The 26,091-nt window shown below is 38.1% G+C and overlaps 2 protein-coding genes and 1 pseudogene across 5 annotated transcripts in view; 1 reads left to right on the plus strand and 2 right to left on the minus strand.

Moving 5' to 3' along the window:
- ORMDL (sphingolipid biosynthesis regulator orosomucoid 1-like) overlaps positions 1–26,091 on the minus strand; it is a 150,430-nt gene that overhangs the window by 115,948 nt on the left and 8,391 nt on the right. The gene's annotated exons all lie outside the window — the stretch shown is intronic.
- The window catches only part of LOC150100148 (putative polypeptide N-acetylgalactosaminyltransferase 9), a 187,151-nt gene that overhangs the window by 13,469 nt on the left and 147,591 nt on the right, over positions 1–26,091 (plus strand). The gene's annotated exons all lie outside the window — the stretch shown is intronic.
- On the minus strand, positions 14,403–15,659 carry LOC150100149 (KRAB domain-containing protein 2 pseudogene; annotated as a pseudogene).

Here is a 26,091-nt window from a genome sequence, read left to right on the forward strand (position 1 = left end):
ATGTTTGCCTCCCTATCCATTCCGATATGTCTAGCTACAAGGCCATCTGCGATGACAAAAGTATGTTACCACACAATCTACTCTAGACATGTTTATGAGATGCCGCTCACATCAACGTCAAGATGACAGCTCAGACGACTCCGACTACGCTCAGCCTTCAACATCGAGGGGTAGAAGTTGCCAGAGAAAAGCATTTTTCTTCACACCATTCACCACCAGTGCCGACTCTCCCACTACAGAGCTAAATTTGCTGTCTCAAGACATTTTTTTATTTGAAAAGTGTTATTTCAGTTTGTTTTTATATTCTTTTATATATTTTTTCATACTCTTATAGTTTATATCCGAGTAAATACTGCTGCATGATGTTTTATTTATAAAATAATACTGTGTAAATAATATACTGTACATATCTGTATATATACACACATATAATAATAATAAATACTGCATATTTAAGTTAAGGGATATTATATTATATCCCATATTGTTTCTTTGCCGAATAAGAAACTCAGAGTTTCATGCCAAATATAGAAACTATAAAGTTCGGCGATTCCAAGCGTAAGCAAATACCTGGATAGTGCAGCACCTGATCCATTAGGTAGTGCAAGCTGAGGCAACTCATAGAAAGGGTGGAGCAAGCTCCGATCACTATTCTTGGTATTTACCCATAATGTGAACTTAGCTCCTAGGAGCTGTATTATTGTTCAGCAATATGAGAGAAGGTCACTACCCAGACCGGTTTCAACCTTTTTTGAGGTCTCATCAGTGAGTGGGTAGAATGGGAGTTCATGTCTTTCATCATTGGCCTTTGGAGTATAAAAGATTGCTGAAAGTCGGCTGGCAGTAAGAAGGGAAGAGAGCGAAAGGTAGAGTATGATAGTAGGAGGTAGTAAAGAGGCCTCAGTCAACCTGTTTAGCTGTATAACCCAGAGGTTGTTGCTAAAAGGTCTGTGAACATCTCCTTTCACCTGTTCTTTAAAAAAAAAAAACTTTGAAATAAACTTTTCTTATATGCGGTCGTGAAATAATTAACAATTTAACTAACCAGGTGTCTATGGAGGTCATCTCCTAACACTTGTTTTAGTATAAAACTTAAGCTGGATTTTTTTTTTTTTTTTTTTGAAAATACTGCTGGTATCGAAGCATTTCTGCGTGAATTAGAGCATAAACATTGTGAGCATTTTTTTAAAAATTTTTATAAAAGAAGCAGTAAAGAACTGGCTAACCTTACACCACAGGGAAAACAAGATTTGGGGGAAGAATTTGATCCGAGAGATGCCGCTCCCAAGGAGCAGCACTGCCTCGCTGTAAGCCTTTGCAGCCCGGGTTCTCAGATCTTTCCCCTCCTGTGAACTGTAAGAACCCGTGAAGAAAGGAAAAGAAAAACATTTTACTTTTTAAAGGAAGAGACACGGTATGATTAGGTCCTGTCTCAGGACACAGAGGATAAAAGGTTTGCACCATTTATTTACAAACCTCACATCCCCTAGTATATGCCTTTCGTGTGCAAAAAACCTAGGTAGGTAGAAATAGATCCCGCTGAGTATTCTGGCTTGTATACTGTTTTCATCGCTGATTTGGGACTTTTTCCGCACTTTCCAGATGTGATACTTGATTACATTGATGAGGTAAATTGTAAATTTCTGAATTTTCTTGACTGGTGGGGGAAATTGCAGGTACAACTCCTCTTCTAGTGTAAGCGGCTGGATTCCCAGTACTGCGCTTAATCTCTACCAGACATGTTGGGTGGGGTGGGGCACAAGTAAAAGAAACGTCCCACCGTTTCAACGCTCTGGCAGATGTCGCAGAAGGGGTCACACCGTCTTGAATTGTATCGGGACATCTGATATCTGATATTTCGAAATAGCGTTTCCATGTTAGTTTCTATATTTGGCATATCACATCTTGAAAGTTGAAAGAACTCCCAATATCTTGCTTGTGGTTTTAATTTTAGGATTTCTAACCCTTCGATTTTAAATTTTTTAAGCTGTTGGCATAATGGATAATACCATTCTGGCACAACCTCTGCACTGGAATTAGCGTGTCCCGTGGTCCCGAAGTAGGGGAGAAAATGCCCTAGAAAGTATTTAATTAGAAATCCTGAAATATGGTTAGATTTTAAGGCCTTCCCTATGGTTTTGAGAGTGTTTGCATAGAATAGGCAGTTTAATTGTGGAAGTGAGAAACCCCCCCTTGATTGATTTTGAGTTTTAGATATTCTTTTTTAACCTCGTGCTTTCTTCTGTTCCAAAAAAAATCTATTTGTATTTTGTAAAGTTGATTCTCTTGGTTTTTTTTTTATATTAGTTATATTTATTGTATGCATTAGCATGGGGATTATATTATTATAGTTTTTATTATTACTGTTCTTCCGTAGAAGGAGAAATAATTGGGTTTAAATGGTTTTAGTTTCTTTTCGCACTCTTCCTGTAATTTCTTAACAGGCAGTACTGGGCTCGCCGTGAATGGGACGCCTAGTACTGTTAGGGGCTGAGTTTGTGGGACTAAACCACAGGGAAGGTTATTTCTATGGAAATTTCCAAAAATTTTAATTTTTGTCTTTGAAGTACTAACGTGAAGACCACTGGCCATGCTGAATTTTTGCAAAATGCCAAAATAAATGTAGATGGACTCAGAGTCTCTGAGCATTGCCACTACATCATCAGCATATGCTACAATTTTGCTCTGTCTGGAGACTAAGGGTAATGGTATTCCTCTAACTGCAGGGGAGTTATCTATTTTTCTTATGAGGGGTTCTAACGCAAGTGAGACGAGGAGAGAGCTTAGTGGGCAGCCCTGTCTTACCCCCCCTTTTTAATAGGAACAGGTTCCGAGAGGAATCCCGTTGATAGTTATTTGGGTGGAGGCCTCTGCGTAGATGTTTTTGATTGTTTGCCGAAGCTTCCAGCCCACACCTATTTTCTGAAGGATGTCATGCAAGTACGTGTGTCTGACGCTGTTGAACGCTTTTTCCAGATCCGTAGAGAGAAGTGCCAAAGGGTAATTTTTGTTTTTGGTCTGACGGATTAGATCCTTAAGAAAAAGAGATTTAATTTCATCGATCTACCCAGTATTCCGTAAACCTGGGAGCTTGTTATGATTCTTTCTATGCCGCATTTGATGCGGCTGTAGATAATTTTTGCAAATATTTTGTAATCTGAATTAGTTAGGGAGATTGGTCGCCAAGGTGCAATCTTAATCTTTCTTTGGGATAAAAATTGAGCTTTTAATGAATTCCTCAGGGATATTTCCCAAAGTGAGGAATTTGTTAAATATTTTTACTAAAACTGGTAGTGCATAGTCCCAGATAGATCGGTAGCATTCTATCCCTAACCCATCTAACCCTGGGGTTTTTCTTGCCTTCATTGTTTTGCAAGCTTTTTTTTATTTCCTCAGCAGTTATCAGCCTGTCATGCAGAGCGCTAAGATGCTCGGGAAGGCGTGTGATGTCCCACTCTCTGAAAACATCTGCGCTCTGCTGATCAGAAAAAGCACCGAAATACTGTTGATGGAAAAAGCGAAATATTTCAGGGACTGATTTTAGCAGTTGGCCATTCTCTTGGATCTGGTAAACCATTCGCTCGTCATTTGCCGCCACCCGTTGTTGATTGTAGAAAGCGGCGGAAGGCGTTTCCAAATATCTGAGATAGAGTCTCGCTAGAAAATCGAGGTCCTCGACTCTACTCTGCCGCTCTTGCTGTAGCTCGATTTCTACCTGTCTGATAAGGTAGCTACTGGGAATTCCTCTCTGCTCATTGGTGCGGTACCAGCTGAGCTCCTTACAGAGATCCCTCAGACATTGTCTCTGTTGGTGTGCCCTTTCATGCATACAACGCTGAAAGAATTCCCTTGCCTGTGACTTGAACTGTAGCCAGGTTTCCCAGTTCCAGTTGGTGTCTCTCCATTCGTTACAGAGGTTCTGTAGCTTATTGCTAAAAAGACTGGGGAACTTGGGAGGGAGCCTCCAAGAACCTCTGGCTCTTTCTATTATTTCTGGTATCCTTATTTTTAATAGGACCATTTTGTGGTCTGTTAGCAGACCTCTCACAGTGATATGACGTACCCCAAGAACATGTGGTTCTAAAAACTGGGATACATAGAACCTGTCAAGCCTTGTTGATATCTGACCATGGCACCACGTTGTTCCGACTTTAGTGGATTCTGCCGTCTCCAGATATCAACAAGGTCGAAGTTTTCGCAGCAACGTTTTAGTGCTGCAAAAAAGCCAGTTCCGTTATTAGCATTTCTGCCTATTTTGTCATATCGTCATCTTCTATACAGTTCCAGTTGCCTGCCACGATTAGGTGTTGTGCACCTAGAAAATAGTTTTCCAGTGCGGCAAAGAAACAGTTTTGTTGGTGGGGGCTATTCGGGGCATAGACAGCCACAAACCGGGTGTTACGGCCACCATACTTCCAGTCCATGGACAATAGACATCCCCTAGCATCTTTCTGGACATTGAAGAACCCCCTGGGTTTGGGGGGGGGGTTCTTCAATGTCCAGATTGGGGGGAGAATTAGTGTCTCACCCCTTGCGAGTGAGCTTCCCCGAAACACACCAGTAACTGGTGACCGGGTAGCTTCTCGAAAAGTTCTCCACATCCCAGTGTTTGTAAAAGCGGGTTTCTTGTAAGAATAAGAATGTTGATATTATGCATTAGCATCAGTCTCCAGACAGTGCTTTGCACCTGAGAATTGCACAGACCGCTTACATTTAATATTGCAATTTTTAAGCTTTGGTTCATTTTAGAGGTTGGGGGGGGGGTGTAACTTCTTTTACGAACTTCCTGAATGTCGCCGAATTGAAACCTTTGGCTCTTCATATAATTAATAATTTATTAGGACACCTTGGTAATTCTCATAAAAGGGATGTAAGTTCTGTTCGCTACAAACTTGGTATTAACTAGGTCTACCTACTCACTGATTGCCAGAAGTTCCTATTTCCAGCGACCCTGAGAGAGAGCTCCATGTTCCAGAATCCAGTCCCTGATCCTAGTGGTAAGATCGTTTGCAATCATTTTTTCTACTTTTGTCTAATTTTGTCTTGTGCCTGTTTTGCAGTCTTCTGCCTCTAGCTAGTCAAGCAGGAAATTTCGGCAAACAGGGAATGCTTGTCCCTGGTTCTGAAGGTTCCTTCCTTTCTGGGACTTCATTTTTTTTCTCTAAATCATGATTTCTTTTTCACCGTGAGTCAGGACCCTTGGCATCGAAGCAGACACCGACACACCGAAGAGGATGTTGGCGAAAGCTCTTAGCGAAGCAGTAGGGGCCGAAAATATAGTTGGCTTTACCCCTTATGGGGCAGGCAGGTTCCAGGTAGTAGTAAAGAATGTGGAAACTAGGAACAAGTTAAGTAAAGGACTAGAATGTCAAGGGAAAATTTTTTTTTCCCTTTGTAGTAGGGAGTGTTTGAGACAATAAGGATAGAGAGGTTCCCTGTAGAATATCTTAAGGGGGGGGAACTGAAAAAATCAACAAAGTGTTTTCAAAATGGGGAGTTGTACGCGACGTAAAAATCGCTACCGATACAGACTTCCCGACTGGAAGCATGGCGAGGTAACTTTCCGTATGGAAATGAAGGCCGAAGTCCCCAATTTTGTCTGTCTAGGCTCTGCCAGGGTAGTAGTTAACTACCTTGGAGTTAAGAAACATTGTTATAAGTGTGGTTCTCTGGAACATCTAGGTAAAGACTGCTCCAAGAACAAATGCAGGAACTGCATGGCGGCAGGACATGCCCTAGCTCAGTGTGAGGCACCTTGCCTTAAATGTGGCACCATGGATCACAAAGTAGACACCTGCCCATCCAGAAACCAGGCAGAAAGGATGGGAGGTGCTATCATGCCAGCTACAGTAACACCGGCAGTAAATATTAATGACACAGAATGGGAAGACTTCCCAACCCTGAAAGCTGCACATAACACAATAGCAACAGGGAATCAAAAACGCAATAAGAAGGAAGCGCCCGTAACTAAGAATGCAGAAACGACCAGCAAAGAAAGAACAGAGGAAGAAGAAACAGCCAAAGATCAAGCCACCACAGAAACCGCAGTGTAAGAAATAAAGGAACGCAACCAACAAGAACCTACCACTTTAGATACAGAGAAGGAAAACGAAGCAGAGGAAGGATGCAAAACGGAGGAAGAAATGGAAACTACTAAAGAAGAAGGTACACAAAAGCGGTCACAAAGCCCTGAAGAAGGGAACATTAAAAAATCAAAACCAGGTAACACAACCTCATCGGAAGCTGATGAAATGGAGACCAAAACAACAATACAGGAAGAGGCTGAAGAATTTTCTGTAGAGGAAATCAAATTAGTTATGGGTGAAAATATGTTTAAAAATGGGACTGCAATAATAAAGAAATGGAGAGGACCCATCGAATCTGCAGACAGTGTATTCTTAACAACGTGCAGAGAAGATGGGCCAACGTTCCTCCTTCGGAAAGGAATTATAAGTATGAAATGGAAGGATATCTATATCAAGGACATAGCCATGGCTGTGCCCAACCAGGTAACGGGTCATCTGGACATGACAGAGGTCGAGAGTAAGTACTTCTGCAGAACTTTGAGAAAGTTAACAGAGTCAGAGATCAAAGAAGATACTGAGTGGTTTGGACATAAATACTTCCAAAGGTTACGACAGCTAGGAAAGTTGAGTTAGTTCACGCAGTAGGGGGGTAGGGGAAAAAAATTAATTTTTTTCGCTTGCCCCAACAGGTTTATGATTATTAGTCCACAAAGGAGGGGGGTAGACCTGAGAACCCGAGCTGCGAAGGCTCATATATCGAGGTGGTGCAGCTCCTTGTGGGCTGCATCACTCGGGCCAGATTCTTCCCCCCCACTCTGTGAATTGCTTTTTATTTTGGGAGTTTCATTTGAAGTTCCATTGAATTCTTTTAAAGTCATATCAGGTTTCTTTTCCTTCAGACGAACTCCAGAATTAATTAATCTTTTTTTTTCTTTTATTTTCCTTTTTTTAAAGCTTTATTTCAGATATGTTACAGTGTAAACTGTAAAGAACAGACGTCAGGAGATTTTCTCCCCTCAGTCGCCCTTCAAAACAACAGATCCCTTTAATTCGGCACTAAGCTAATTAGTCAAGTTCCAGAATTCAATCCTATACAATTTAAGTTTAAATTGTTTTCCGTTTCTCTTTCTTGTGGGAACAAGAGAGGTCTACAGACACCTGGTTTAATTTAAGTCACGTTTTTTTTTTTTATATAGAGCAATAGGTGTTAGGAGATGATATCTTCAGACACCTGGTTTAATCTAGTTTAAGCTGTGGGATAAAGTAAAGTATGTTTAAAGTTTTTTTTTATTTTAGAACAGGTGAGAAGAGATGACATGTACGGATTGTTTAGCCACAACCTCTTGGTTACATAGCTAAGCAGGTTGACTGAGGCCTCTTTATTATCTCTTACTATCATACTCTACCTTTCTTTAACTTCCCCTATTACTACCTGCTGACCCTCAGCAATCTTCATACTCCAAAGGCCAATGATGAAAGACATGAACTCCCATTCTACCCACTCACTGATGAGACCTCAAAAAAGGTTGAAACCGGTCTGGGTAGTGACCTTCTCTCATAATGTTGAACAATAATATAGCTCCTAGGAGCTAAGTTCACATTATGGGTAAATACCAAGAATAGTGATCGGAGCTTGCTCCACCCTTTCTATGAGTTGCCTCAGCTTGCACTACCTAATGGATCAGGTGCTGCACTATCCAGGTATTTGCTTACGCTTGCAATCGCCGAACTTTATATAGTTTCTATATTCAGCATGAAACTCTTTGAGTTTCTTATTCGGCTAAGAAACAATATGGGATATAATATCCCTTAACTTAAATAAGTTCATATCGCCAAATTGAAGCCTTTGGCTCTTCATATAATTAGTAAATTATAAATATTGCAGTTTCTTACGAAGTTACCTTAAGCAATTTACAAATTCGACTTACGTAAAATTCAAGTTACGTAAAGGTTTATGGAACACATTACTTACGTAACTCAGGGGGCTACTGTACTCTAATTACCCATTCTGGCAACTTCAACTCACAAAACCGTTTTTGTGAAGACTTTCTTACTTCCTTGCTCACTACATCTTTATATAGATTCAACAGATGACCTATTGTTCTTATACATTCATATCATTTCTCTCATGCCAAGCTCTACAAAGTACACTACTTTCAATAATGGAATACTGTGAGTTGGCATGATCAAAAGAAATATAAAAGTGGAGGAAAACTTGTAAAAAAACTTGATGTAAAATTTTTGCCTAAGTGCCATAGGTATCTTCAGTACAGAATCATAGAATGGCAATTAAACAATAACAGACAATTGTGGTTTTAAAAACTATTGGCATGCATTCAGAAATGCCTTGCACACAGATAAGAATGCAAGTTATTTCTTCTGTATTTTTATTCTGTATTCTTTCATCAAAAAAAGTTTTTAACAGTTATGGTATCTCTGCCTCTTCCAATACAGAGGAAATAACTTACTCCCGTCCCTTATGTGCAGGGTGTTTCTGAATGCATAGCAAAAGTTTTAAAACCACCGAATATTTTTGTTGCCTTTCACTCCATAAAAATCTTCACCTTTCTCACTTCTAAGGACAGGCTTCCACCTCTAGGTTTTCCAAGTGTATCAGATTCCTTGCTCTCGTATGCAGGTTATCTTATTTTGGACGAACCAAAGATCTGTGTTTATTTGTCTAGAAAAACACAAGTCTTATATTAAATACTAGGCCTGAACAGGCTGGACTTGCTGAGTATGCTATCTGTGCTAAACTTAGTTTATTGGAACAAAACAAATCCTTCATAAATGTGGTCATAATTAAAGAGGTGTTCAGCGCCCTGTACCAAAAAAGGTATTGGATGAAATTCAGCCATTCTTGGTGTAAGTATGTTGGAAAATGGGTTTTGATTTACAGAAAAAAAAAAAAATATACAAATTTCTGCCACCATCAGACAATTGCCACTAGAATCGTGTGATATTTGCATAATCTCACTATTTCTACTGATGTGTTGGTGGATATAAGGAAGACTGAAACAGTGTCATTATGATAAGACTGTAGTGCTATGGATCTCACCTTACCAGAACGTGCGTTGCTAATCAAACTTTATTATCAATAATGTGGTAATGCTAATGTCATGCTTCGAGAATTCTGCCGTTCGAAGGATAGGAGAAAAGGTTCAGTGCCAATAACAAATCTTTGAAAAATGATTTTATAATTTGAAAATAGCACATCTATAGCAGTGAGGACAGGAATGAGAGTGCAAGCAGATTATTCCTCAACAAACGGAAGTTGCAACTGCTGTTGTGGAACACAGAATGAATAATGCACAAGGGTTCAGCAGTGCTTGGACAATAGCAAAGCAACTGGACATACAATACTTAAATGTGTGGAAAATCATGCATCAAATGCTGAGGTTTTCCCCCTACAAGATATTCCATACCCAAGGTTTGCTTCATGGCAATGCAGAAACTCGACTGCACTTTGCCATGACGTTCTTAGCTTGAATGGAGGTGGATGATGCATGGCTGCAGAAGATCTTTTGGAGTGATAAGGTAGGTACATTTTTATCTGAATGGTAATGTTAATTCACACATTTGCGCCTTTGGGCTACGAAAAACCCTTGTGTTCCATCAGACCGCTTTACACTCCGAAAGTCACAGCGCAGTGTAGTTTCACAGCACCGTTTTGTTATTGCCAGTACATTTTCACATTGGTAAATGGAACAAGCAGTGATAGCACAGTGGTAAAAAACACTCAACAGGGATGCAGTCAGGAATACATATCCGTACTTGAAATAGAAAAACCCGTCAAAGGCCTAGTGGAAAGGCAGCAGGAGCAGATGATATTCTACCAGAAATGCTCAAGTATGGAGGTATAAAAGTCTTAGGTTGACTGTGCTGCATAGTTCAGAAGGCTTAGACAGAGGGACAAATTCCAGATGATTGGAGTAGAGCTCTCAATAGTACCCATATATAAAAAGGGAAATAAAATTGAATGTGAGAATTACAGAGGAATTTCTCTACTGAGTGTTCCTAGTAAGATTTATGCAAGTATACTTGAGAAATGGTTGAGAAGGATTGTAGAAGAGAAGCTTGGTGAAGAACAAGCTGGATTCAGGCCAAATAGAGGCTGTCAGGATCAGATTTTGACTTTAAGACAAATAGTTGAGAAATCATGGGAAAATAACAAAGATCTGTATATAAGTTTTGTAGATCTGAAAAAGGCATATGACAAGGTGCCAAGAGAGAAGCTATTCAAAATGATACAGTTATATGGTATCAATGGGGCATTATATCAAGCAATACTTAGTCTTTATTTGAGTTGTAAGTCAGCAGTTAGAATTGAACTACAGGAAGATTGTTTAATGTTAAATCTGGTGTCAGACAAGGATGTACATTATCCCCTCTGTTATTCATTATCTATATGGATCACATTATGAAGGAAAGTGATATTAAACCTGATATCCAAATTGGAGATGTTAATATCAGCTCTTTGCTTTATGCGGACAATGTTATACTTCTAAATAAATCCACTAGAAGTCTGCAAGATTCCCCGACTAAATTGAATAGCTGTTATAATAGATATTGCATGAAGGTTAGCAATAACAAGACAAAGACAATGAAAATAGGCAGAAGCATCGAAAATATCAACTGCATTGTGAATGGAGAACCTCTAGAACAAGTAAAACATTTCAGCTACTTAGGGCACGATTTTAAGTGAAGATGGTAAATTAAATATGGAAGTAACAACAGAATCAACAAAGCAAGCATGGTAGAAAATCAAATCAATAAATTTATATGGAATAAGAGAGAAATTAGCCAAAACACTAAATTAGTTGTATACATGGGTGATCAAACCAATTTTAACTTATAGATCTGAGAGCTGGGTCAGAAGTAAAACTTGACCAAAGACTAGAGACCACAGAGATGAGAGTCTCCTGAGAAAGATTAGGGGCGTGAACAGATGGCATAAATGGCAATATCATATTAAAAATGAGAATATTAGGAAAGAACTTGACATTGTCAGAATCCAGGAATGCATTAGCAGAGCTAATCTCAGGTGGTATGGTCACTTAAACAGAATGGGAGAGGAAACATTATCAAAACAAGTGTTCTCTGCAAGGTTGACAGATATAGGTGGATTGATACAGTAAAAATGCCTTAGAAGATAGAAATATAAGATCTGATGATGTTGGAGTCTTGACAGGTAACAGACTGATTTGGAGGAAAATTGTAGATAGATAGGAATTTAGTAATGATGTAAATTTTTCATGTAGTAGTATCATATCCTGTACACCCCTTGAGGATACAAGGCAGGAATTTGATGATGATGATGACATTTTTGAAGAGCTGCGCCCAACAAGCCCAATAATTTGTACCGTCTTTGCTCTTTGGTATTTAGAGATGCTGTGCAACCTTGTTCTGCAACTTCAGCAGCGAAGATGCCTCAACTCTGCCATATTCATGCAGGATGGAGCACCACCTCACATTGGATTGACAGTAGAGTGAACGTTATAAAAACACTTCACAGAATAGAACAGAGCGATTAGTCATGCATTTCGCAAAGCATGGCCACCTCATTCGCCTGATCTCAATTTCCCCCCCCCCCCCCCCCCCCCATGACATTTGGTTGTGGCCCATATGGAATGCATGGTGAATGAAGGATGTGTTCCTGAATTAGCAACTTTGAAAGACAATAATGCAGCATGTGAGGCAAATCAATGCAGATCTCTAATGTTCTACTATTGAAAATGCTATTCCAGAATGCAGTTAGAACATCTGAAAGGAGGACATATTGAATTACATCTGCAAGTTATACGAAGACAAAAGTTGATTTGTTGTCTCTTATAGTGCCAAATGACAACATTATACTGCCCTGGTGGCAGAATTTATACTTTTTTTTTATCTTCTATATAAATAAAAAAAAACCATGTTCCGTAGTGTATTTACACCAAGTTTTTGGTCGAGTTTCATCTAACAGATTTTTCGCTACAGAGCTCTGAGCACCTCTTTAATGATGGCTACCCTGTGTGTGTGTGTGTACAGTAGTGAACAAATTAATCCGAACACACATTTTAAAGAAAAATTATTTTAATTTTGCAAGAAAATAAGTACAAAAATTAAACTCCAACTTCACCTAATAATTTATATGCGTTCCTCTGTTACCAGTGGCGTAGCTAGAGCTTTTGCCACCCTTCTCAATACACATCAAAAATATTACAAAAAGTCAAAATGATGTAGGGAATGAAATTGAAACATTATGTTTATTTTAGTTGTAAGTATAGTTGTTAAAAATGAATTATTAATTAAGTAATAAAATTACTAAGTTAACACAAATACAAGAACCGTCGAAAAATAAAATCGTGTCTCACGTGAAAAGTGCTGCCCGGGGTGGATCCCCCCCCCTAGCTACACCACTGTCTGTTACTAATAAGTTCCTTAATTTGCTTCAGCATGGACTCTACCAGTGTAGAACACATTTTTCCTATTTCTGCATCCTGAAATCATACTTTTATATTGGATTGTATTAAGTTATCCATTGTATCACAATTTAATTTTCCAAGTTTCTTTTTTACAATAGAAATGGCCCACAAATTTTCGGTTGAGTTTATGTGAGGAGAGTTACCTGGCCACTGAAGCAATTGGATGTTGTGATTTTTGAGGAACTCTCTTTTTTTTTTTTTTTTTTTTTTTTGAAGTGTGGCATGGAGCGAGATTCTGTTAGAAGATGAATTCTTTGTCTGTCTGGATCTGTGAGACCACCTTTTTTCTCCAGTTTTTTTCTTTTATTATTATTATTTATTGATCACTTTTCATCATACAGTCATGTGTAAAACAACTCCAGAACATCTTTTTGACTGGATGTTTAGGAGCTTGTTGAAGGTGAACAGGAAAGTCTTCTCGGCTGCTGATTTGCGAACATAGGGTAGTCGCTCTCCTTGTACAAAGAAATCTCTCATCTGAGAATATGGCCTTCTTCTACTTCTCAACAGTTCAATTTTTGTACACTTTTGTCCACTGGAGCCTCTATTTTTGCATACCTTCATCAGCTGTTGTTTCATTTTTGGTCTGTGCGCAGTCCCTGCTTCCACCTATCTTCGACGGACTGTCATGTCAGAAATATTAATCTTACTAGCTGCCAAGTCTCTATTTAAGTCTGCAACAGACAATCTTGGACTCATTTTGCTTTTCCTAACTAATAAGTATAGGTTTCCTTTTCTGTCCGGAGAAAAAGGTACCTGCCTTCCTAAAACTCTTTAAAATTGCATTAACAGTACCCAAACGAACGCACACTCATTGACAATTTGTATTTGAGTCATTGATGTGTGTTGAGAAAGAGTACATGTTTGTTTTTTTTTTGAACGCTTTCTTGGAGATGTATCCATTTTATAGCTACAAAAATGAATAAACAACTACGAATGTCAACTTATTTACACTAATAAAACACACAACCCTATTAATAAATGTCATAGAAACAGTTAATGACGCAGCACTCAACCAAAATAATGAACTAAAACCGAAACCAGAACTGAAACAAAAACTGGACGGAAAGTTCGTCTTGTTGGTATTCATATGTTCTCTCTCTGTGTATATGTTACCGGCAAAGTGTGAAAAGCAGGCATTGTATAGAATGTGTGGCGTTTTTAGCAAAGTATGAAATGTCTGTTTTCTTTTTATTTTTTTACATACGTTCCCTAGGCATTGTATAGAATACCTATTCATTATATAGAATGACAAATGCTGTTTTGGCTAAGTATGAAAAAGGCTTTTATTGAAAAGATGCATTTTATTGAAAAAAAGGTAACAATTACAAAATTACAGATTTTGAACAATTACAAATTACAAAAAACAGAAAAAGACCAGTGCTGAACTACTTGTTGCTACACGGTAGACTGGAATGGCATTTTGAATTGCACTTAACTGCCTTTTTCATATAAAAGCCAAATGAGCTTCAAATTTCGGCACTTGGTCTTGCAAGTACACCTAACGAATCCCTGGCCGCTACCCGTGGACTGAGCGGAAGTGGCTGACCGGAGAGCTATTTCATGATCAGGCACATCTCCAACTCTCAGTAAGTCCTTGTGACATAAAGTGAATTGTGATCTGGCATAGAGTTGGTTTAAAATTCCTTCAGCAGTTCCAAGGTAAAAACCGTAGTCTGTCACATTCATAACAACTGCCAGCAGATTGCGTGAGTCTCCCCGTCCCTTGTCAACGTTTGGGATATAGGAATTCGCACAGTGGCCCCCAAAGCTGCAGGAGGAAATTTTTTGTCAGAATCCATTTTCATTTTTTCCGCCTGTATTTCCAGATTCAATTTAGATCGAATTTTACCTTCGACAGCATTCTCAATATTGAAGCAAAGAGTACACAAAATATTAACATCACCTTCTATTTTCTCACTTCCATCGTCTTTACTCTCATGTCCACAGGTGGCATGAACGTTTCAGTGGCAGTTTCTGCAAGTATGGGCACCACAAATGCAGTAGGTAGCAGAACCGGAAGCCTCTTCAGTAGGCATGTATTCATCACCACTTTCCTTCTACCATCGTGGACCACAGTCTCGTCTGTGTTTTGTGCAATAGACTCTTTCTCTTGGAAAGGATGATCTGTTTCTTCTTGTATTGTTTGGATGTTTTCTGTCATTTTTTCCAGATGCTCCTCAGTCTGCATGTCTTGTAAAACATCTTGGGATAAGGAAGATGTTGTGAGACCCAATTTAGCTTTGCAGCCAAAGAGAGCTTCATATGGTCTCTTAATCCCAGAATGAAATGCCCTGTTCTTCATAAGTTGTACGAAACGTAGTCCCTCACTCCATCGGTCAGTTTTTTCATCTTGCATCCACATACACAGTATATTTTCAATGTCCCGATTAGCTCTTTCGACACTTCCTTGGCTTTGTGAGTGGTGAGGCTTGCCATGGACGATCTTCAAAGTCAGCCAGTACTCCTTTAGGCTTCTCACCACATTATTAGCAAATTCTCTACCATTATCGGATTGTAGACTCAATGGTGCTCTAAGCAACGTAAATATGTCCACGAGGTTATCTGCCACTTCTTCCGCTGTCTTTGATGTCAGAGCCTTGAGAACCACAAACTTAGTGAGATGATCTTGGTATACCATTATAAACTTGTATTCCCTGTCAGGATGTGACTGAAAATCGATGAGATCGACCTGACAACGGGAATTAAACTCGTAAAAAATCATAGGCTTCACTACAACACCCTTTTTAACGCTTTTTTGTTTTTTCTGACATGGCTCGCAAAGGTGAATGTACAGTTCAATGTCATGACGAGTAATGTTCTTGTACTTGTGTGAGATTTCTTTCAACATTCTGTCACGTCCACCATGGTCAATGGCCAAATGAGCTTCATGAAGTATATTAAATACCTCAGAATCTGTGACGTAAAACTGGATTTCACTAACGCCTTCGCCTTCTTTAACAGGATAAATCAACATACTTTTGTTTTCTACGACCATCACATCATAGCGATTCAGCAGCCAAAAGTCATGTGGTATCTTCTTAGAAGCCATCTTAGCATTTTTCACATCGTTCACTAACTTTTGGTAGTATCGGTTAAAAAAACGCAGTTTTTTAGCAGCATTGGCTCGAACTTTAGATAGTTCTTCGTAGAATCGTCGTTCCATGTTAACATGCCGTGATTCTTTGACTCCATGAAGGTTTTTGTAATAATAATAATGTAGCTTGCTCGGCCATTATTTGCGCAGTTGTGACTCTGTTTGAGGCGAGCGTAGATAGTCACGTGACTCACCTTGTGACATTAACACTTGGGAGGTCGTATCTGTTTTGACATATACATGCTAACTGCTACCATGAATGTTCTTTTAGGTTGAAGGTCATGAGTAGCTGAGCGTGCGTATGTTACGAGTATATTACGAGCATGTATTACTGAAATAAAGAGAAAAAGTATTTTATACTTTGCCGATTTGCCTTTTGGCATTCTATAGAATGCCTAGGAAATGTGTGAAATTCTAAGCGTTTCATACTTTGACGTCCCTCTTTCGGCATTCTATAGAATGCCTAATTTAACACTTTGCCGATAACACACACACACATATATATATACACACACACATACACACGCATACGTGTCCGGACAGTTCACTGCCGACAATTCATCGCGGATATATTGTGAAAAAAGAAATATAAGAAATATTAAAAAATATATATATTTCTTTAAAAAAATTTTTTTAAAATTAAATATTTAAAAAAAATTAAGAAATATTTTATATATTATTTCGAGTATATTTAGCTTTTTGAAATTTTTTATTCGGTATAAAGTTATTCATCGCGGATATATGTGAAAAAAAAGATTTTCTAGAAAAATTAAGAAATAGCCGGCATGATTGGCCGAGTGGATAGCGTATCTGCTGTCCAGCCAAAAGGCTGCGGGTTCGAATCCTGCCGTGGACATAGATATTGTCATTGGAAATACGAGTGGTGGTCGGCGGTAGATGGTGTTGGTGTAGTTGCAGTCAGTTGGTGATTGAATGTTGAAGACAGAGTTGTAGAGCAGGTGCCTTCCCTCGATGAGTACTTGGACTCCCTGGAGACGTCAAATAATAATAATAATAATATTTCGATTATATGAGGATGTTCTGAAACCTTCTCGGCCTAGAACATAGATGGCAACACTATCGGCAATTTTTTTTTCTAAGTTGGAAAATCTGTTATAAGCATTCCATGTGAAATTGCAAGTCATTCTATCAAGGTTTGTTTTATAACCTACTTGATAGAATGAGTAGTTTGTTTTATAAGCTGTCTGAAGCAAAAGTGTTGTCTGTATCCCTTGAAATGGATAAAATTTAGTATCGTGCGGTTATAAAATTCTCTGTAAAAGAAGGTTTAACGCCAAAATAAATTCATTCGAAGTTCATAAAAGTTTATGGGCACTCTTCTCCTTCGTTTTCGACAATTAAGAAATGGGCTGCCGAGTTTAAACGTAGCCGTACCAGCCTTGAAGATGATCTACGTGAAGGACGTCCAAAAAGTGTAACAACACAGAAATCACTGATCAAGTGCACGATATGGCATTGGATGACCCGCGAGTCAAAGTGCGTGGAATTTCTGAGACTATAGGCATTTCAAAAGAACATGTAGGATATATTTTGCATGAAGAATTGCAAACGAAAAAGCTTTGCGCAAGATGGATCTTGCTCGCAGCAGATCAAAAACTTGCACGAAAATCTCTGAACAGTTTGGAACGTTTTAACAGGAATAAAACTGCTTTTATGTGTCGATTTATTACTATGGATGAGACTTGGATTCACCATTACAGACTAGAATCCAAACAGCAGTCAAAACAGTGGACAGAAGCCGGTTGTTCAGCGCAAAAAGAAGACAAAACGGTTCCATCAGCAGGAAAGGTCATGGTATGGGTGTTTTGGGATGTTAAAGGAATTTTGTTTATTAATTATCTTGAAAAGGATAAAACAGTAACCGGGGAATATTATTCCGATCTTTTAACCAGACTAGACAAAAAAATTCGTGAGAAAAGACGAATTTTTTTTCTTCTTCGGCTAAGACGAAAAAAAAAAATTGCAGAAGAAACAAATCATCTTTCATCAGGACAATGCACCTGTCCACAAAGGTGTTTTGGCAATGGGAAAATTAGGGGATCTGCACTATGAATTGCTGGAACATCCACCCTATTCCCCAGATTTGGCTCTCTCTGACTTCTATCTCTTCCCAAGACTTTAAATCTCCCTCTCTGATCAGCGTTTTTCTTCGAATCAAGAAGTGATTGCAGCTGTGGAGGGACATTTTGCAGATCTTACTGAGACCCACTACAGGGACGGGATAATGGCGCTGGAGCATCGTTGGAACAAATGTATTAGTTTTAAGGGAATTATGTTGAAAACGAAAAATAATTTTGAAATTATAAATTTGTTTTTTCATTGTTAGGCTGAGAACGTTTCAGACCATCCTCGTATATATATCACATCTGGATGGGTGTCGTAGTGCGCAGAAATATAACGAACGGTTCGCTGAATAAATATTCTTAAATGTGATGCCCTTTCTCCCTATACCTATTCCAGTTTTGTATATATTAATATTCCATCACAGAACCTGCAGTATTTAAGTAATAAAAAATATTTACAACTTTTTAAGACGAAACAGAAATTAGGAAACTCGCCGATCAATAAATTTTTTTACAAAAGAGTAAAAATATGAAAATCTAAAATCTAAACAAATAATACATAAAACTATATTTTGTGAAAATTATCTTGCTCTGCATTTACTTTTCATATATCGGTATCAATGCGATATCATTTCAATTTTCTAGCCAGCGAATTTTTTCCACGATGAATTTTCCCAGCGATAAGTTTTCCTCTCGATGAATCCTCCCCCTGACGAATTTTATTTTCCTCTTGATGGATTTTTCCCTGCGATGAATTGTCCGTATATATGTATAGACACACATACACATCTTTTTTAAGTTAGGAAATTACTGGCCGTTTTCAGTTATCTCACATTAGCTATTAAGGTGACACTTTTTAAAATTGGCTGTTATTGTTTATTAGCAATTCTATGATCCTGTACTGAAGACGCTAATGATACTATAGCGAAAATTTTACATTAAATAAGTTTTTTACGCGAGTTTTCCTCTGTTTTTTTATTTCTTTTGACAAAGTAGTACATACATACATGCTTAAACTCCTTCAGTTGATCCTTATACTCACCTTTATATATACTAATAGTATTTACATTTAGTATCTTTTAGATCTTCTTCAGCATGTCCCTTTCTTCTGGATACTTATACCATATCCGCGAACATTCCACATGCAGCCAAATATCCTAATAGTATTTACATTTAGTACCTTTTATTACTTGGACATAAAATAGCATCGTTATATTTTTATCCTAACTTGTCCTTAATTTTTATCCTAACTCTTTATCGAAATAGCAACAGTCCTTTGAGTGACCCGCACAACTGTCGCAGTGTGCCCATAAACTTTTATTATCCGACACCTCATGGAACTGATTCTCACTAATAATATACTGTATTTCATTTCTCTAGACAAAGCACAAACTTTTCACTTTGAACTTAATAACTAATTTAAAACTTGTTATTTATTAAGTTGTTTATTAACACTAGATCTATTTCTTTTTCATATTTCGCTATGGCTGACAGCATCTTCAGCAAGCTATTTAACATAGGAAAACAAAACAAAACCAAAAAAAAAAAAAAAACTGAATTCTTTCTAAGTAAGGCATGGATGATACTTGACAATTTACCGTGTGATATTTTTTGAGGATGTGTGTTGTGATTCCACATTTTTCTTCCCTTTTGTTTTTAACATCGCTTACTTATTCTTTTCTACAGATTTCGAAACTTCTCCCAGTTTGATCTATGTACACCTTTCCACAAGAACATGGAATCATGTATACTCTAGGATGTTTATAAAATTGGACTTTTTGTCTTTAGGGGAACGTAGGAAACTTCGTAAGGTTTACTGGTTTTTAAGGCCTTTATGATGTTAATTGATTTTATTATGCCAGCGTATGGCATGAATACCGTGACTTTATAAGTAATTTCTCGGTTATCAGGAGATGGTTCATCAGAAAATAAGTTTCTTTAATATCTTATTTAAGTAGCCATTTTGAAGGAACTGATTAAATAGGATTTGATTTCTTTTAATTCCATAATTTTTGAGTATATCTAAAGCTCTATTTATTATGGATTTGACTATGCCTATTTTTTGTTGTGTTGTGATGGACGAGCTTGACTGTAAGTACCTGCCAGTGTGGCTTTTTTTTTTTTTCCCCTATAGACTTCTAATAATAATTTCCAGTGATGTTTTTGTTGTCTAGAATTGTAATTTTCCGTCCGTTTCTACTTCTAATATGAATTTGATTTTTGAACAGCGATAGGCCGGCCTGGTTGGCTGAGTGGTTAGCGTATCCGCTCTCCAGCCAAAAGGCTGCGGGTTCGAATCCCGCCGTGAGCATGGATATTGTGATTGGCTGTGAAAATACCAGTGGTAGCCAATAGATAGCGTTGGTGTAGTTCGTGGATTGAGTGGTGTAGACGAAGGGTTGTAGAGTAGGTGCCTCTCTGGATGAGTCTTTGAACTCCTTGGAGGTGTCACCTGATAATAATTATTATTACTATTCAGCTGAGCTCATTGCCGGAGACCATATATTTGGTAGTAAAATTTTCCTTTCCGAGTAAAGAATGAAGATTTGCAGTGATGAAAGAGACGTGTAATGTGAGGAGAAAATAGCCCTTCAAGGATCTGTATTGATTTTTCCACATAGATGTTCATAAACAAAATTATGTCTAAACTACTTAATATGTCTGATAAGGAAATTTGTTTCAATATTGGAATACTATCAGTTGGCATAACAATATAAATATAAAAAAGGCGAAAATTCTACAAATAAGTTTTAATGTGAGTTTTCTAGAATAAAAAACTGAAGGTGCCATAAGCATCTTCAGTACAGAAGTATGCATTAGCTAATGCATGATAACTAGAACAGTCTATTTCCTTACTTAAAATAAATAAAAAAATAAAGTTATAAAAGGTTAGCAGACGTAAAAAGTGTCATCTCATAAAAGGGATAGACCTAGACCATCGGATCTGTTAGGAGAATGGAGTAAAGTTTCACATGCTTCTCCATCAAGCCATTCAAAAGGACTCTTGTCTTGTTCCAGTGAACTCTGTTTTTAGTGCAGAAGGCATAGTCAGCGAGTCTAGACTGTTCAGGCGCGTAATATGTAATGTAAGACTTGTGTTCTCCTAGACAAATAAAAGGCAGATCTTCTAGTTTGTCCAAAATAAGATAAGCCGCAAGAACAGAGAATCTGGTAGACGCCATGAAAACCTAGAGCGAAAAGTTTGTGCGTAGGAGAAGCGAGAAAGGTGGAGATTTTTCTGATGGGGCGAAAGGCATCAAAAATATACATGGTTTTAAAACTTTCGCAATACGTTAAGAAATATATTGCACATAAATGATAGGAATGAAATTTTTCCCTTCAGAATTGGAAGAGATACCGTAACTGTTAAATACTTTTTTTGATGAAAGAATCCTTAAAACCATTTCATAAAACGGTGGATTTAGTATGTTGTAATTGTTTCTGTAAACGTTCGTCAGAAGAACAAAGTATCAAAGTATGAGCACAGTAAGCTGAAGTCTTAATAGTTCCGGCCTTTTGATTATAACTGTGGTGCGATTCAGCATGATTATAACGGCCTGCATGAGTATTCTTCCGAAATACTTAATTTTCAGTTTCTGGTACTATACGCTGGTAATATACCACCAACACGCACACTCTCTCTCTCTCTTATTATTTTTATTTTATTTTCAGCTAAAATTCGAGAATGAACCTTAGAACCCTTTCAGACAGCAATGCAGGTATATGGTTTAGGATTACAAGATGGCAGTAGTTGTTGTCTGGCTTACTCCCACCCTCATACACTACGCGCAAAATAAAAAGAAAACAGTACTGAACTTCGATACTCGTTTACTCCATAACATATATCGTTGTAGTTATTCAGAACTTTTTTTTTTTTTTGCACCATGCCGTACTTTGAAAATAATTGATAGTGATTAGCTCAGCTAGTTGATTTTATGCTCATGCATAGACCCATACTTTTACCATGTATGCATTCGAAACAGCAGTCCTACGGAATAGAATGGTTACTCCTTATTCCAGGAGCGTCTTATGTTCGTAGATGTGTGTGTGTTCACGGTGCCGGTTTTGCCTATTATGATGGGCGAAAACCTGAGTTTCCGGATGAGAAAACTCTTATGAGACCGAATTCACCTTTAGTCGAAAAAGATCAGATAACAGTTCCTCGCATCATGGACGGGAATCAAACCCGGGTCTTTCCGACCAAAGGACTTCGTCTATACCGACTGAGGTATGGAGGCTGAACTCAGCTACTAGTAACGGTTAATGATAGAACGCGGCTGTCTAGATTTCCAAAAGTTATGGCTAAAGGAGCTCCGCCTACTATCCTTGGGAAACAAAATAATTAAAAGATTTATTTATTGTCTCACAATAAATATATGCAGATTACTAGATAAATTTCTATTTCCTAAGACAGATTTCTACAATCGCCTCTCCTCATAAAATTTCCGATCAATGCGGAATCCAGTATTCTGGAAAACAGGATAAACTACAATAGCGAGAAGACATACATTACGGATAATCCAAAAGTAGACTAACTTCACATGTTATACAAAATTATTACTTCATCAAATAGAAAAGTTATCGCATAAATCAAGTTTTAGATATCTCGCAGATTTCCATTACTATTTGAACTAAAATAGAACTCGGGAATGAATTCAACTAAATTTGTTACTAAACACTCTTTCAGCGTAAAGTTACTAACAACAGGAGATCACTGTCGCAATTTTAGCATTTCATGATTCTGACATTTATTTCGAGGGTAATGACATGTCTATCTTTATTTCTTATGAAAATTAGTGGTGAGGCAGTGTTAATTACGTTTTCCATTATTTTGGTAACAGGTGAATAACAGGTCGAGGTAGATGAACTGGAGATACTCAACATATTGAAAAAAAATCAGTGTGAATACAGGAGTGAAACTAGACAATATGTCAGCACATGTCTATGAGAATGTGCAAGAGAACCGGCAGTATCTCTGACGAAGTTGTTTAATCTATATCTTAGCTCTGGCAAGGATGCAAGAGAGTGGAAAGAGGACATGATAGTTTCATTACGTAAAAGTGGCTCAAAGACAGAAGTAACAAATTACAGACCAGTTAAACTATTGGAAAAGTTGGTTAAAGGCAAAATTCTGGAATGGATGGATAGGAATATGATACTGTACAGGGACAGGACGTCTTTGTAAAAAGTAGGTCCTGCTTTAGTTCACATTTTATAATAAAGTGACAGCGGAATTGAATAAAGGAAATGGCTACAGCAGAACTTTGCAAAAGCATTTGTCAGAATGCTGCATAGGAAACTTGCATAATTTGGAGCAAAGGGAATAGATGCTGTTGGCACACTCTCCCTCGATGATCTTTGGACTCCCTGGAGGTGTCACATAATAATAATATTTAATTGTTTGCTGATTACGCAAAACTGGGGAGTGTAATAGTTGATAAAGCCAATATAAGTATTCTGCAGGTAGATTTAAATAAAATTGGTAGTATGGGCAAAGGACAATGGCTGCCAATTTAATGTAGAAAAGTGACAATTAATGCACTTCGAGATGAAAAGATTACAGTCTTTGTAACATGTGATGATACTGGATTATTGGCAATTGATGAGGCTAGGAATCTGGAGGTGATGGTCGAAAGATATTTGAAGTTCAGAGGATGTATTGCAAAAAAATGGGAAAATAGCTCAAAGGATTACTTGGATGTTGAAAAACGCACTGACAACTAAAAATAGGAAGGCTATCTGTCTTTATAAGGCTATGATACGGCCACATCTTAACTACTATGCACAGCTTTGGTAACTTGGAGATCAGGAGATGGAGAGAGGATGCAGAGCCGAGTGAACAACCTGGCGAGAGGACTGTGGAACACTGCCTATGACTGAAGGTGTGTAGGTTGCAGAGTTTAATTATCAGATGCACTAGAGGGGACATGGTAGGAAATTATGGTACTAAAGGGATTCTAGAAGACTGATACAAAATAATTTTTTCAATACATGAGTAGGAAAGAACAAGAGTTCACTCTTGGAAGTTGTGTAAGAGTGTGGTTAGTAAAGGCGTGCAGACTAGTTTCTTTGCTTGGAGATTGATGAATGAGTTGAGTGAATTATGATTATACAGATATATCCATGCAGTCAAGAGACTCATTGTGGAGATCCATTTATTCACAATACCTATCATACTTCTCCTTTGTCCAAACGTTCAGTGAAAATAACCATCTCTAGTAACCAATTCCACCCATTCACCATCCTTCAAGCAAAAATCTAGTCCTGACACCCTTGCAAACCACACTCTTATACAACTTCCACTGGTGATCCCTTGTTCTCTCCCTTCTTGTCATGCGCGGAAAAAACTTAATAACTTAAATTCGACCATGCCTCCTCTTTTTCGTCTATCAGCTAATTTTTGAAGCCTACAGACTGTTAATCTCTTCTCATAGGGACATCCTACAGACCTACCAAAAATCTTTGTCACTCGCTTTCTGGATCCTCTCAACTTCATCACCATGGAATCCGGGAGTCAGATCTGTGCGCAAATATTGCCAGAGATAGTTATGAGTAATGGTTAGTGTGGTTCTTCTGCAATGAGTCTTGATTCCATAGAGATACCTATATATAATTAATAATAACAAAAGCTCTTCCAAGCAGTTGTGATGATAGATGAGTATGCCAGCTAGAAGAGATTATACAAAATATGCGTGACTTATGGAACACAAGCTTTTAGTACAACTGGAAGAATATCGTCAGTCCAGGAGACTTATTGGTATGAAGGTTACTGCATATTTTTCTGATGTGGTTCTGGCAAAATATAAGAGGAGGCATACTTTAGATAGTTTGTGGAATGGTAGCAGGGGATTGTCTTGGCTGTTGGAGGAAAAACCTGATGCCAAGAGGTCTGCCATATCTTTAGGGGATTAATTGTCATATCTCAGGATGTGAGCAGTTAAAACTTGGAAGGATAGAAGTTGCCTTCTGCAGCATGGGCAAGAAAACCAGAAGGCTCTAATCGTATTGGAGCTGAAGCTAGCTTAGTGCGTTTGGCCCTTACAGAGTCTGCTTTCAATTTCTTGATGTTTTCACAGCTGTTACAAGCTGTAGTGTAATTTTGGTGAAAGGATGAAGTTTTTGATTAGAGCCATTGATTATATGCTGAATATTTGGCTTAGACTGCTTTGGCACACATTACAGAACTAGGGTTTGGATGAAGATTAAAAATTTTGAGTGGAGTGAGGAATAAAAGCACTCATCCCAACGATCAGGAATATAGCAAACAGTATTACTTTCAGATTCTTATTACCTGGCGTTCAATTTTCCGTGTTCATTTAGATTCAAAATGCAGTAAGTAATTCCAAACGTTCAAAAATTTTTTTTGGTAGAAATTTCAAATTGTTATGGAAGATCCTGGTCAACACCCCCCCCCCCCCGAAAATGGGAGGGCAATCCAGTTTTTGTTTGAGATTCATCAGTTCTAAATAACTGATCTGTGCTTTCAATTAATATTGAACTGAATCCTCACGACATATGGAGGGTTTTTTATTTATTTTCAAAATACCTTTTCAGGGATTCATAAAATTTAATTAGATGAAATTCATGCATGCATTGTGGATGATAGCCTTGCTAGGCATGTTCGAAACATGCCTAGCAAGGTGGTGGTGCTAAGACAGCACCTCCTCCATTTTCATCCAGCAAGTGAATAAGCCTGCCTATACTTATGCTTATAGTGCCATGTCTGTGCTAAGAAAATCCTAGTATGGCAGCAGGACACTGTCTAGATCACCCCTGGACTGGAGTATAGGCTCTATCTGTGTCTACAAACTTTTCATTATGTTGCATGTCCCCACTCTGTAAGTTTACAACGATTAAAAATAATAATAATGTAGGTTCGCACGTTAGCCTACTGACTATGCGCTTCAGAACCATATGCCTGGGGAAGGAGTATCCTAGGTTTCATTCCCGTCGGTGACGTGAGGAGCTGAAGGATCTTCCCTCAGCCATAGCCAAGTTTGCCAGTCTTGGGCGTGAACAGTAGGGTTGTTTTCCCAGTTTATCCTGGGGTTTTTCATCCTGCAAAGCAGGCAAACCGGCCTTGTGAACTCAACACTATGGACACAGGCTACACTGGGGCGTAGGGCTGACCACCTTATCCTGTGAAAAGTTTGAGGTCCGATGATTAATAAACCCTCAACACCACAAGGTAAAAGAGGGAAAAGGAAAATGAGATGATGATGATGAAAATGCAGCTAAAAAATCGTTTCCGGAAAAAAAACAACAACAGAAATGATAACAAAAACAAAAGAACACCACAAAATTGCACGCAAAAAATGCACTTTGATATCAATTTTGCCAACATCTGGAGACTCAGATGAGGGAATGAAAGCCCTCAAAGGTTATTTTAGTCCGATATAAAGGCCTGCCCATTAGTA

The sequence above is a fragment of the Typopeltis vanoorti genome, chromosome 13, assembly GCF_054136105.1.
Source record: "Typopeltis vanoorti isolate ZY-2024b chromosome 13, IOZ_Tvanoo_1.0, whole genome shotgun sequence".
NCBI classification, from domain to species: domain Eukaryota; kingdom Metazoa; phylum Arthropoda; class Arachnida; order Uropygi; family Thelyphonidae; genus Typopeltis; species Typopeltis vanoorti.